We start from the raw sequence: 11625 nt of genomic DNA, 5'->3' as shown, positions 1-11625 counted from the left end.
AAAATGCCGCAGCAAGCAAGCCACTCTATCTAATCGCCGCTGGATCCGTCGTTCGTATTCGGACATGCACCTGTCTCTCTACATTCACTCGTTTCATTTAGCGAAGAATCCGTCTCTACACAACTTAGATGATCAGGGCTGTATTATACCATCTTATAGCCGTCTCTTATCCTTGAAAAACCGATCCGGAGCTTAGAGTTATACATACATGCGATTATTACTAACTACGCTGCATACTGTGGTAATATAATAACAAAGCAGCTGGTAGCTACTCCATCTGTACTGTATACTGTGGCGCTGTCTGTCGGTAAAAGTTAATTGCTACTACTATACTATGCTAGCAGTATTCATCATACCAGCAGGAGCTGGAGTAATTAACAACAGTTATCTACTACTACTACTCCGACGACGACTCCTACCAGCTGCTTGCTTGCACTAGATAGCCAGTAGGAGTACTAGTACACTAAGTAAGCTAGCAAAATCGAATCTGCTCTAGATCTGCCGTGTCCTGCGGCTGCCGTATTTTTTGCATGCGTTTGGATCAGGGTTCAAAAATTCAAACGCGGAGAGCCATGCAGATCCACACGTACGCGTACTGCTGTACAGCACCAACTGATCCCAGCCTCCAGCAGCGCCCTGCAAGTACTTCACCCAATCGCAAATTCAGGATTCAAATGCAAATTAATTAAGGGCCCTCATCAGTACCCCCCACGCACACCCCACTAGCCAATCCATGGGACTTCAGAGTGGCCGGATCGATCGGAAGGGGCCTAGCTAGGGCGCGGTGAACCAATGCAGCGTTTAATTTTCCAATCAAAATTTTTGGTACGTGGAAAAGAATCAGAGAGGAGTCATCCTACCAAAAGACAAAATTTTAAACGGGTACAAATTGCAATGGGAGTACAAAACTAGTCTTGAGAGAGAACTAGCTAGCTCACTTCGTTGCGCACGCATTTGTTGCCTTTGTTATCACCCGCAGCACTCGTACATTTGTTGGGGGCCTTCGTCTTCCGAAGGTTCTCAAAAACACGGCTAATAATTTATTATCAGCATGTTACTAAGTGTTACAAGAGCTTCGTTACTAGAAAAGCTTCGGCGCAGAACAATGGAAGTGCAACGAAGTAAGCTTCGTTACGCTGACGCAGGAATGCGACACAAGGAGAAGGTGTTGTCCAACCTGCTAAGTGTAAATGACAATAGTATCCATATGATATTTGTAAACTCTATGTGTAATCTATGAGGGCATGAATGTAATATCGTACGAATCTGTACGACTGCCTATAAATAGATGAACAGTACCCATGTACTGTTCACGCTGGATTGAAATTGCATTCACGCTTTTGTCTTCAAGCAAGCCGAAGGTGCAAATGTAATGTAAATTATGAATGTATGAGATGGATTCTGATATTGTTTGACATTTGATATGAAATGAATAAATGATATAATGTTTCATCTGTAACAATGCTTTTATATTTGTGAATGTTGAAGACTTGTTCTTCATGACTTTCGTCCAAGACTCATTATACCCGAAGGGAGATAATGCTTCGAAGGACGAAGGTCTTTAACGTTTAACAATTGTGTTGGCTTGTTTTATGGTTCACAGTAATAAAAAACAAGTGACCAATATTGGCGCCCACATCCGGTGAACTCAAACGGCCACCTTCGTCAAAGAGAACTCTGCAAGCACCTTCGTCATGCCGCCGAAGAAGACAGCGGCGCCAGGGGCTGTCCTCACTCCCCTGGACACCAATCAAGATGAGCTCCTTCTAAGGGAGGCCCGAAGCAAGAAGAGGAAGGCTACTAGCCCAACACCATAAGACGAAGAGTTAGATCAAGAGATTAGAGATCTAGAAGCTATTCATCAACAAGTAGAGAAAAGAAGATAAAAAAGATGCTTCATCTGGCTAAGCTCTAGAAGAAGATTGACGAAGCAGCCGAAGAGATGCGGCATATTGTGTAAGACATTGAGAAAGGGCACAAGCCACAACAAAGAGATCTTCGTCAAGAAGGCCCCAGCCATGATGACATGTGGTATTATGATTTTCATCATGATAGCATTGCTTTTGATGATGCTTCTCCTCCAAATTCCAGTGCATTTAAATTTGAATCATCTAAATTTCTCATTTACTTGCCTTAGGAGAACAATCTAGAAGGTGAGAAAATAATTATTAAGGACACTTTAAATTTTTAAATCTTTAGAGGATTTTCTTACATATCAAGAATAGAATTTTAGGGTGTTACACTCCAGGACATGTATCAACTCTTCGATAAATACACAAGGTCCAAAGAGCTACACTAACGGAAAGTAGAGTCACAACGCAAGCCCAAAGAGTCCTTGAAGTCTAGCAAGTCATGGATCTGGGGCCCACAACACGAATACCCTCGTCAAGAGCACGATATGCAGCAGTCCTAGGTCCACAACAAAACCAATCAACAACAACAGGGCGATGTCCCCTTTCGAGGAGGAGCCACATAATAATAAAAATAGAAAAGCCCCCTGTTGGAGGCCTTCGGCTTTCGAAGGTCCTCAAAAACATGATTTAACAATATTTCTGGAGTATAATACATGAACAGGTACCTTCGGACTTAGGTCAAAACCACAGTGTGAAGGAGCACAAAGAATACGAAGGATGGTGCCGAGCCGAAGCTATGCGCATGGGAGCTTCGGCGTGATAGCAGAAAAGGAAACCGACTTAAAGGGGAAAAAGCTATTTAGACCCCGATGGATTACTATAGAGTTATTAGCAAATGTAAAGGGCATGGGTGTAATTTTACATGGGCTGCGTCCCGTGCCTATAAATAGATGAACAGTGCTCCCGTACTGTTCACGCTGACTTGGCATTTGCTTTTGCATCACGCTTGTACCTTTACCTTCTTTCAAGCCGAAGGTACATTTGTAATTTGTTATCATTTCTATTTTTCCACAATAATAAAATAGTAATGAGTTAATAATAATATTTAAGTGTTTATGTTATTTCTTATACTTTATATGAATCCTTCTTCATTATTTGTTGTGCTGATGAAGGTATGTCCTTCATAACCTTCGTCGGAAACTCATTATATCTTAAGGGAAATAATGCTTCGAAGGACGAAGGACTTTAACGTTTAACAATTTTTGTGTTGCCTTGTTCTTAATTCATAGCATTTAAGGACAAGTCCCCAACATTGGCGCCCACCTCCGGTGAACCCTTTTCGACCACCTTCGGCAAGCATCGACCTTCGTCATGCCGCCAAAGAAAGCTTCAGCGACAGGGGCTGCCGCTCTGCAGCCGCTGGACCCGAACCAGGAGACCCTTTCTCTTCGAGAGGCCCGAAGCCAGAAGAGGAAGGCCACCAGTCCAACACCCCAAGAGGATGAATTGGACCAAGAGATCATGAATATGGAGATGCTTCATCAGCAAGTGCAAAATAAGAAGGAAAAAATGGCTCGGCTAGTTGACCTACAAAGGCAGATTGACGAAGCCACTGAAGAAGTACGTCATCTTGCTCAAGATGAGCAAAACCGAAGGCCCCAACACAGAGAGCTTCACCAAGAGGGCTTCTTCAACGAGGATGATTGGTATAAGGATTTCCATCATGGAAATTTTGCTTTTGATGATGCTTCTCTTTTGTCATCAGAACTGCATGCTACACCTTAGCCCCCGTCTTACAAACCACCCAGCTCCCCATGTATGATGGACACTCAGATCCGAAGCAGTTTCTGATGAGCTACGAAGCTACCATATCTTCATATGGAGGAAATACTGCAGTCATGGCGAAATCTTTCGTCATGGCAGTCAAGAATGTTGCACAAACCTGGTACTCCTCTTTTCGGCCAGAAACAATCACATCATGGCAGAAGATGAAGGACATGTTGATCACCAGTTTCCAAGGGTTTTAGACGAAGCCGGTTACTGCTCAAGCTTTGTTCCAGTGCACGCAAGATCACGAAGAATACCTTCAGGCGTATGTCCAAAGATTCTTGCGTTTGAGGGCACAAGCGCCAATAGTACCCAATGAAATTGTCATTGAGGCCATGATCAAGGGGCTTCGGCCAGGACCTATGGCCTAATACTTTGCCAGGAAGCCCCCTCAGACCCTGGAGAAATTTCTTCAGAAGATGAATGAATACATCCGCGCTGATAATGACTTTCGTCAAAGAAGGGAGGAAGCCTACAGATTCTCCGAGATGACCAGGGGCTTCGGAGGAAGGATTCATCCAAGGCATGTCAGATCAATTCACTCCACCTAGAATGACGACAGAGCAAGCCAGCAACAGAGGCCACAGTATTCCTCACAGGCTTCGGGGCAGCAACAAAGCTACCTTCGGTTGCCAGCTCCAAGGGGCAGAGGCGCCAGGGGCTTCGGAGGAAGGTTTGGGGATCAGCCCAGGAAGATTTATTGCCTATTCTGCGGTGAGGACAAGGGCCATACTACAAGGATGTGCCATGTCACCATCTAGAAACAGAAGGAGATAGTAGAAGCTGCAGCACAACAGAACCAGCCGAAGCAAGTTATGCATACTGCTTCATATCATTCACCGTACATACCAGAGTATGTGGGTAACCATTCTGCAGCTTCTGTTGCTTCGGCAAGCCAACCTCAGACATCTTGGCAACAACCTCCACCTCCACCACCAATGCAACCCGCATATCCCCAAGGCCAGCAGCCAGAAGGGAGCCAGCACACTCACCAGCAGCGAGACTTCAGGGAGCAGTCCGAAGCTCGCATAGTCAACAGTACTGTGCCAGAATCGAAGCACATCTACTAAGAGATATCCACCTCTAAAACAGTTTTTGCATTCGCCATCATTTTCTTTTTTAATAAGGAACAATCATTAAAAGCCTAGTCCTTTTGTTGTTTTCAATTTATTGTAATAGCTTCGTTATTGTCATAGCATAATATACCTTTTTCACAGGCTCACGAAGTTCAAAAAGTCGGTGAAGCTCAAAAGTTGTTCTCAAGGGAACGCGGGGTTCAAAATCACATTACAAGTTTTACCGAAGCAACAAAAGTCGTTCTAAGGAACACAACGTAAGTTTTACCGAAGCAACAAAAGTCGTTCTAAGGAACGCAGCGTAAGTTTTACTGAAGCAACAAAAGTCGTTCCAAGGAACGCAACATAAGTTTTACCGAAGAAACAAAAAGTCATTCCTAAGGGAGCGCAGCGTAAGTTTTCTGCTCAAAAGTCGTTCCAAAGGGAATGCAGAGCTTACAGCGAAAAGTCAACGCTGATTCCGCTGAAATATAAGGCGAAGCGCGAAAAGTCAACGTGAATACCGCCGAAATAGAAGGCGAAGAAGTTCAAAAGACGTTCGTTAGGGAATGCAGAACTTACAGCGAAAAGTCAACGCCGATACACCGAAAAATAAACGACAAAGAGATTGTGTGTTTTACTGTGGGAATGTGTGTATATCTTCAACACAAATATCATTTTGCATAGCATAACATCATCACATCATTCGCATAACATGACATCATACATCATATTGCATCAATGGCACAAGAAGGGGATACAATGTTGATCTTCGGAAATTGTTTCGAAGAAGTTGTGCCAAGGCACAAAATAAGTTTTGAAGAAGTACAGCTTCATCAACTCTAATATCAAGGGAGATCTATTGCGTACGAAGCATAATGTATTTACGGAATATGGATATTCTTCACGAAGCATGAAAAGAAGGGAAGGTGTTTTTTCGCCGAAGGCTCAAAAACGGTATGTACATAAAGTTTCATGCATCGTAAAGAATTGAATTACAAACAGCTTATATATTACATTCAAAACTACAAAATATTACACACTTTGTTCAGCAAATATTACATTAATATTTCAAATGTTTTTACAATAATAGCTATTCTTCTTTTAAAACTGCTTCCGCAGCTTCGTTTAGTAGTCGAGTAACAGCTTCGTCCATAATAGCTTCGTTTAGTACTCGTCTTGTTTGTTGGGAAACACACACTTGGTGCCCACACCATTTTGCTTTGGACGCGGCACCAAACTCCATAATTCATTTCTCTTGAAGTTGTTTAGCTCCTACTACATGGCCAACACCCAGTTCAGATCCTACAAGGCTTCTTCTACCCTGAAAGGCTCAATAGAAGAAACATAGGAGTAGTGCTCACAAAAATTAGCAATATGTGATCGTGTAGTAACTCCCTTGCTAATGTCACTAAGGATTTGATCCATCGAATGATCCCTTTGAATGTTAGTGCAGACTTGGGTTGGAGGTGCATGTGGCACTTCTTCCTCCTCCCTTTCTTCTTGTTCTTGTGCTCCCCTTGATCCATGCTATCATCATGGGGTACATGTTGCTCATCTTGAGTCGGAGGATGCACCATTGTTGGGGAAGAAGGTTGATCTTGCACTTGTTGTTCTTGTGGTCACACATCGCCATTGTCCTCATTGCGACTCTTGGAACCTCATTTTCATCTATGTCATCAAGATCAACTTGCTCTCTTGGAGAGCCATTAGTCTCATCAAATACAATGTCACTAGTGACTTCAACTAAACTCAAAGATTTGTTGAAGACCCTATATGCCTTTGTATTTGAATCATAACCAAGTAAAAACCCTTCAACTGCTTTGGGAGTAAACTTTGAGTGTCTACCTTTCTTAACCAAGATGTAGCATTTGCTCCCAAATACATAGAAATAGGAAACATTGGGTTTGTTACTGGTGACTAGCTCATATGTCGTCTTCTTGAGGAGGCGATGAAGATAGAGACAGTTTATGGCATGGCATGTCGTATTTACGGCTTCCGACCAAAACCAATCCGACGTCTTGTATTCTCCCAGCATCATCCTTGCCATATCAATGAGTGTCATGTTCTTCCTTTCCAATACACCATTTTGCTGTGGAGTGTAGGGAGCGGAGAACTCATGCTTGATGCCTTCCTCCTCAAGAAATTCCTCCACTTGTAGATTCTAAAACTCAGTTCCATTGTCGCTCCTTATCTTCTTCACTATTAGCTCAAACTCATTTTGAGCCTGCCTTAGGAAGCGCTTGAGAGTTTCTTGGGTTTCAAATTTATCTTATAAAAGAATACTCAAGTGAAGCAAAAATAGTCATCAACAATAACAAAACCATACTTACTTCCCCCGATGCTAAGATAAGCAATGAGCCTGAAGAGATCCATATAGAGAAGTTCCAATGGTCTTGATGTCGTCATCACGTTCTTGCTTGGATGATTTGTTCCCACCTATTTCCCTGCTTGACATGCTGCACAAGGTCTGTCTTTCTCAAAACAAACATCGGTCAGTCCTAACACATGTTCTCCCTTTAGAAGCTTAAGAATATTCTTCATCCCAGCATGTGCTAGACGGCGATGCCAAAGCCGACCCATGTTAATCTTAGCAAGTAAACATGCATCTAAATCGACATTCTCTTTAATAAAATCTACTAAACAAAGCATGTCGTCAGATACACCTTTAAATGCTAATGAACCATCACTTCTTATAAAGATAGTTACATCAACATTTGTAAATAAACAATTATATACCATGTGACATAACTGACTAACAGAAAGCAAGTTATATCCAAGCGATTCTACCAAAAAGACATTAGAAATGGAATGCTCGATAGTAATCACTATTTTACCTATCCCCTTTACCTTGCCTTGGTTCCCATCTCCAAAGATGATCATGTCATAGGAATCCTTATTCTTGACGTAGGAGGTGAACATGTTCTTCTCCCTCAGCATGTGGTTTGTGCATCCGCTATCAATGATTCAGCTTGAGCCCCTGAATGCATAAAATCGCAAGGAATTTAGGCTTGGGGTTTAGGTCCCCAACTTGTGTTGTGTCCGGTTAGGTTAGTTACATAAGATTTTGGAACCCAAATGCAATTTTACCTTTCTTGCATTTTGGTTCCACATTTGTAGCAACAATTCTATCATTCTTACGATGAATTACATAGGATGCATCAAAAGTACGGAATAGAATAGAAGGTCCATGAGATGCATTCCTATCCTTAGGCGCATGAGGGACAACATGAGATGCATGATGCCTAGTTCTACTCCTACTAGAATCACTAGATGAAGCAAACATAGTGCGAGGAGTAAAGAATCCATCATGACGCTTTGGAAAAGCAAAACTATCATTATAAATATCATGATGAGCACTATGAGACACATTCTTAACATGAGAATACAAATAAGCATGGTTCTTCTTTTCATGAAAAGAATGTTATCTACTAGCCATAGGTGTCTTCCCCTTCTCCTTTGTGAAGTTGAGGGCCTTTTGGCTTTTAGTTCTTGGTCCCCTTTTGGAAACCAAGTCCATCCTTAATGGAGGGATGTCTACCAATGGTGAATGCATCCCTAGCAAATTTAACTTTCTCTACATCATTTTTGCAAGTTTTAAGTTGACCATTTAATTGAACAATTTCATCATTCAACTTTGCAATAGTAGAGGCATGATCACTACAAGCATCAAAATCAAGATCTTTACATTTAACACAAGTCGAAACATGCTCCATGGATGAACTAGCAACACTTAATTTTTCTATTCTAGCATTTAAATCACCATTTAAACTCTTAAGGCTGGTAATAGAGGAATGGCAAGATGACAATTCAAATGCAAGCATTCCGTTCTTTTTTATCTTTAAAGCAAGAGATTTTTCTACTTCTACTACTTTATCATGTTCTTTATAAAGCAGATCCTCTTGTTTTTCTAGCAATCTATCCTTTTCATTAAAAATATCAATTAATTCATTAATTTTATCTACCTTAGATCTATCCAAGCCCTTAAAAAGATTGCCATAGTATACATCATCATCACATTCCTCATCACTAGAAGAAGTATACTTAGGAGTATCACGTGTACATACCTTCTTCTATTTTGCCATGAGGCAAGTGTGATGCTTGTTGGGGAAGGGGGAAGACTTGTCGAAATTAGAGGCAGCAAGTCCTTCATCGTCGGAGTCGGATGAAGAGCAGTATGAGACCCATTCCTTGCCAATGTGTGCCTCGTCCTTCTTCTTTCTATATAACTTATTTTTCTCCTTCTTCCCTTTCTTGTTTTGTTCCTGGTTATTCTCATTATCGATAAATTGAGCAATAAAATGACCAGACTTACCGCACTTGAAGCATGAATGCTTTCCCCTTGATTTGTTCTTGTTGGGGTAGTCCTTGTGTCCCTTCAACGTGTTCTTGAAGCACTTCATTACAAGCGCCATTTCCTCCTCATTAAGTCCAGCCGCTTCAACTTGCGCCACCTAGTTTGGGAGTGGCTCCATGTTGGTTTTTGCTTTGAGTGCAACGAATTGTGGCTCGTAGTGAGGAAGAGGTACGTTGGTGATGTCGTCGACATACCTTACTTCTTTTACCATCATGCCCCCGCTTACAAATTTACCAAGATATTCTTCGGGCGACATTTTGGTATACCTGAGGTTTTCATGAATAAGATTAACAAGATGAGGATTAATAAAAGTAAATGACCTTAACATGAGGCGCTCGACATCATGATCCGTCCATCTTGCGCTTCTATAGTTTCGGATTTTGTTTACCAGGGTCTTCAGTCTGTTGTACGTTTCAGTTGGCTTTTCTTCCCTCTTCATGGCGAACCTACCCAACTCGGCTTCCACCAACTCCATCTTGGTGATCATTGTGGCATCATTACCCTCCTGAGAGATTTTGAGGGTATGCCATATTTGCTTGGAATTGTCCAAACCACAAACCTTGTTGTATTCATCCCTGCATAGAGATGCTAAAAGAACAGTAGTAGCCTGGGCATTTTTATGAATTTGCTAATTGATAAATATGACAATATCATTATTATCAAAATGCATTCCATTTTCTACTACTTCCCAAATGCTAGGATGAAGAGAAAATAAATGACTACACATTTTATGACTACACAAAGAATAATCTTACCCATCAAAGTGAGGGGGCTTGCCAAGAGGAATACATAATAAATGAGCATTGGAGTTGTACGGAATATGAAAATAATCAAAAGAATAATTTTGGTTAACCGTCTTTTTTTAAGAAAGAGTCATCGTCGTCCTTCAGTGAAGATGAGGAGGTGTCGCTGTCGTAGTAGACTATCTTCTTGATGTGCCTTTTCTTCTTGTTGTTGTTTGAGCCTGAGTCTATGGGCTTATCTCCCTTTGGCTCATTGTTGTTGATGGTATCCTTCTCCTTGTCATCGATCACAATCCCCTTGTCCTTAGAATCCATCTCTTCGGGCAGTTAGTCCCTTGATAAAGGAAACGGCTCCGATACCAATTGAGAGCACCTAGAGGGGGGTGAATAAGTGATCCTGTAAAAATAAACTCTAGACTAGACAAACTTGGTTTATAATATGTGTTAGTGAAAACTAAAACCAAGTTAGGATGATAAGAGAGAAGATGGGAGAACTCTTCACTTGATTGTTTCTTTAAGATGAGTATTAAACTTAGGAGCACTATTGCAAGCCAGTAGAGAACTCAAGAAGAGAGTAATCACAATAAGTAAATGGACAACAGACACAACGTTTTACCATGGTTTGGCCAATGGCTACTCCACGTTGTGGTGACCTCCTTTGGTCAAGGGTTGCACTCAACCCCTCTCAAGTGATGCAAAGATCAAACATCAGTGCCACAATAGTGTTCCTTATATCAATATCCCTTTGTGCGGAATCTCGACAAATTGGAGTCTCTCACGCCTTACACAAATGTTTACAATCAAAACTGGAGTAAGGATGAGAGTAGAAATGCACACAAGAGCACAACACAGCAACAACATGCACACAAGTGAAAAGAGAGAGCTCACGAATCAAAACGACAGAGTTACAGCTCAAGAACGCACCCAAATCTCTCACTAACAGATCAACAACATGGTCACAAAGATTTGGAGTTGTAGTGTGCTCAAAGGGTGCTTGAGGAATAACTCCATGTGCCTAGGGGTCCTTTTATAGCCCCAAGGTACCAAAGAGCCGTTTGATCTTCATTTGGAAGGATCTGGTTGCCTTTTGTCTGTGGGTGCACCGGACTGTCCGGTGCACACCAGACATTGTAGAGTCATTGATTCGTTCCCTTCCCTGCCAAAGTCGACCGTTGTACGCCGTTAGTCACTTGGCACACCAGACAGTCTGGTGCAGCCTGATGACTGTTGGCCGAGCTGACATGGCTGACACCAATTACACAGTTCACCGCTATCGTAGACGCGGCTAACATACCGGACAGTCTGGTGAATTATAGCCAGCGAAGTCCTCGCCAAATCCGAGAGCGGCTAGTTTGGTCGGCTAACCAGTCTGGGCACCGAACACTGTCTGGTGCACACCAGACAATCTGATGCACACCAGACAGTCTGGTGCGGCCCAGACTGGCCCAAGTTTGGCCAAACTTAGCCATATATCTTTTCTCCAAATTGCTTCGACTTGTAAGTTTCCTAGCACATTTTCACTTGAAACCATATAGATTTGTAGTTTGCCCATTTTCAAGCCTAAAAGAGCTTTTTATCAATTTGCTTTACAACTACCTGTGCTCATGCTCATAGGTGAAGATGTTAGTCCATAGTAATGTGTTTAGCATTTAATCACCAAAACAAATAGAAATGGCCCAAGGGCACATTTCCCTTTCAGTAGGTCAAATAGTGTTGTGCTGGGTCCTCCGCCTCGTAGGGTTGGCTAGTTTGGAGTTGGTCGGCCGCCCCGCCTCGTAAAGTTGCTCGAC

Source organism: Zea mays, chromosome 10 (assembly GCF_902167145.1).
Source record: "Zea mays cultivar B73 chromosome 10, Zm-B73-REFERENCE-NAM-5.0, whole genome shotgun sequence".
NCBI classification, from domain to species: Eukaryota; Viridiplantae; Streptophyta; class Magnoliopsida; order Poales; family Poaceae; genus Zea; species Zea mays.
This window is presented reverse-complemented; position numbering follows the sequence as displayed.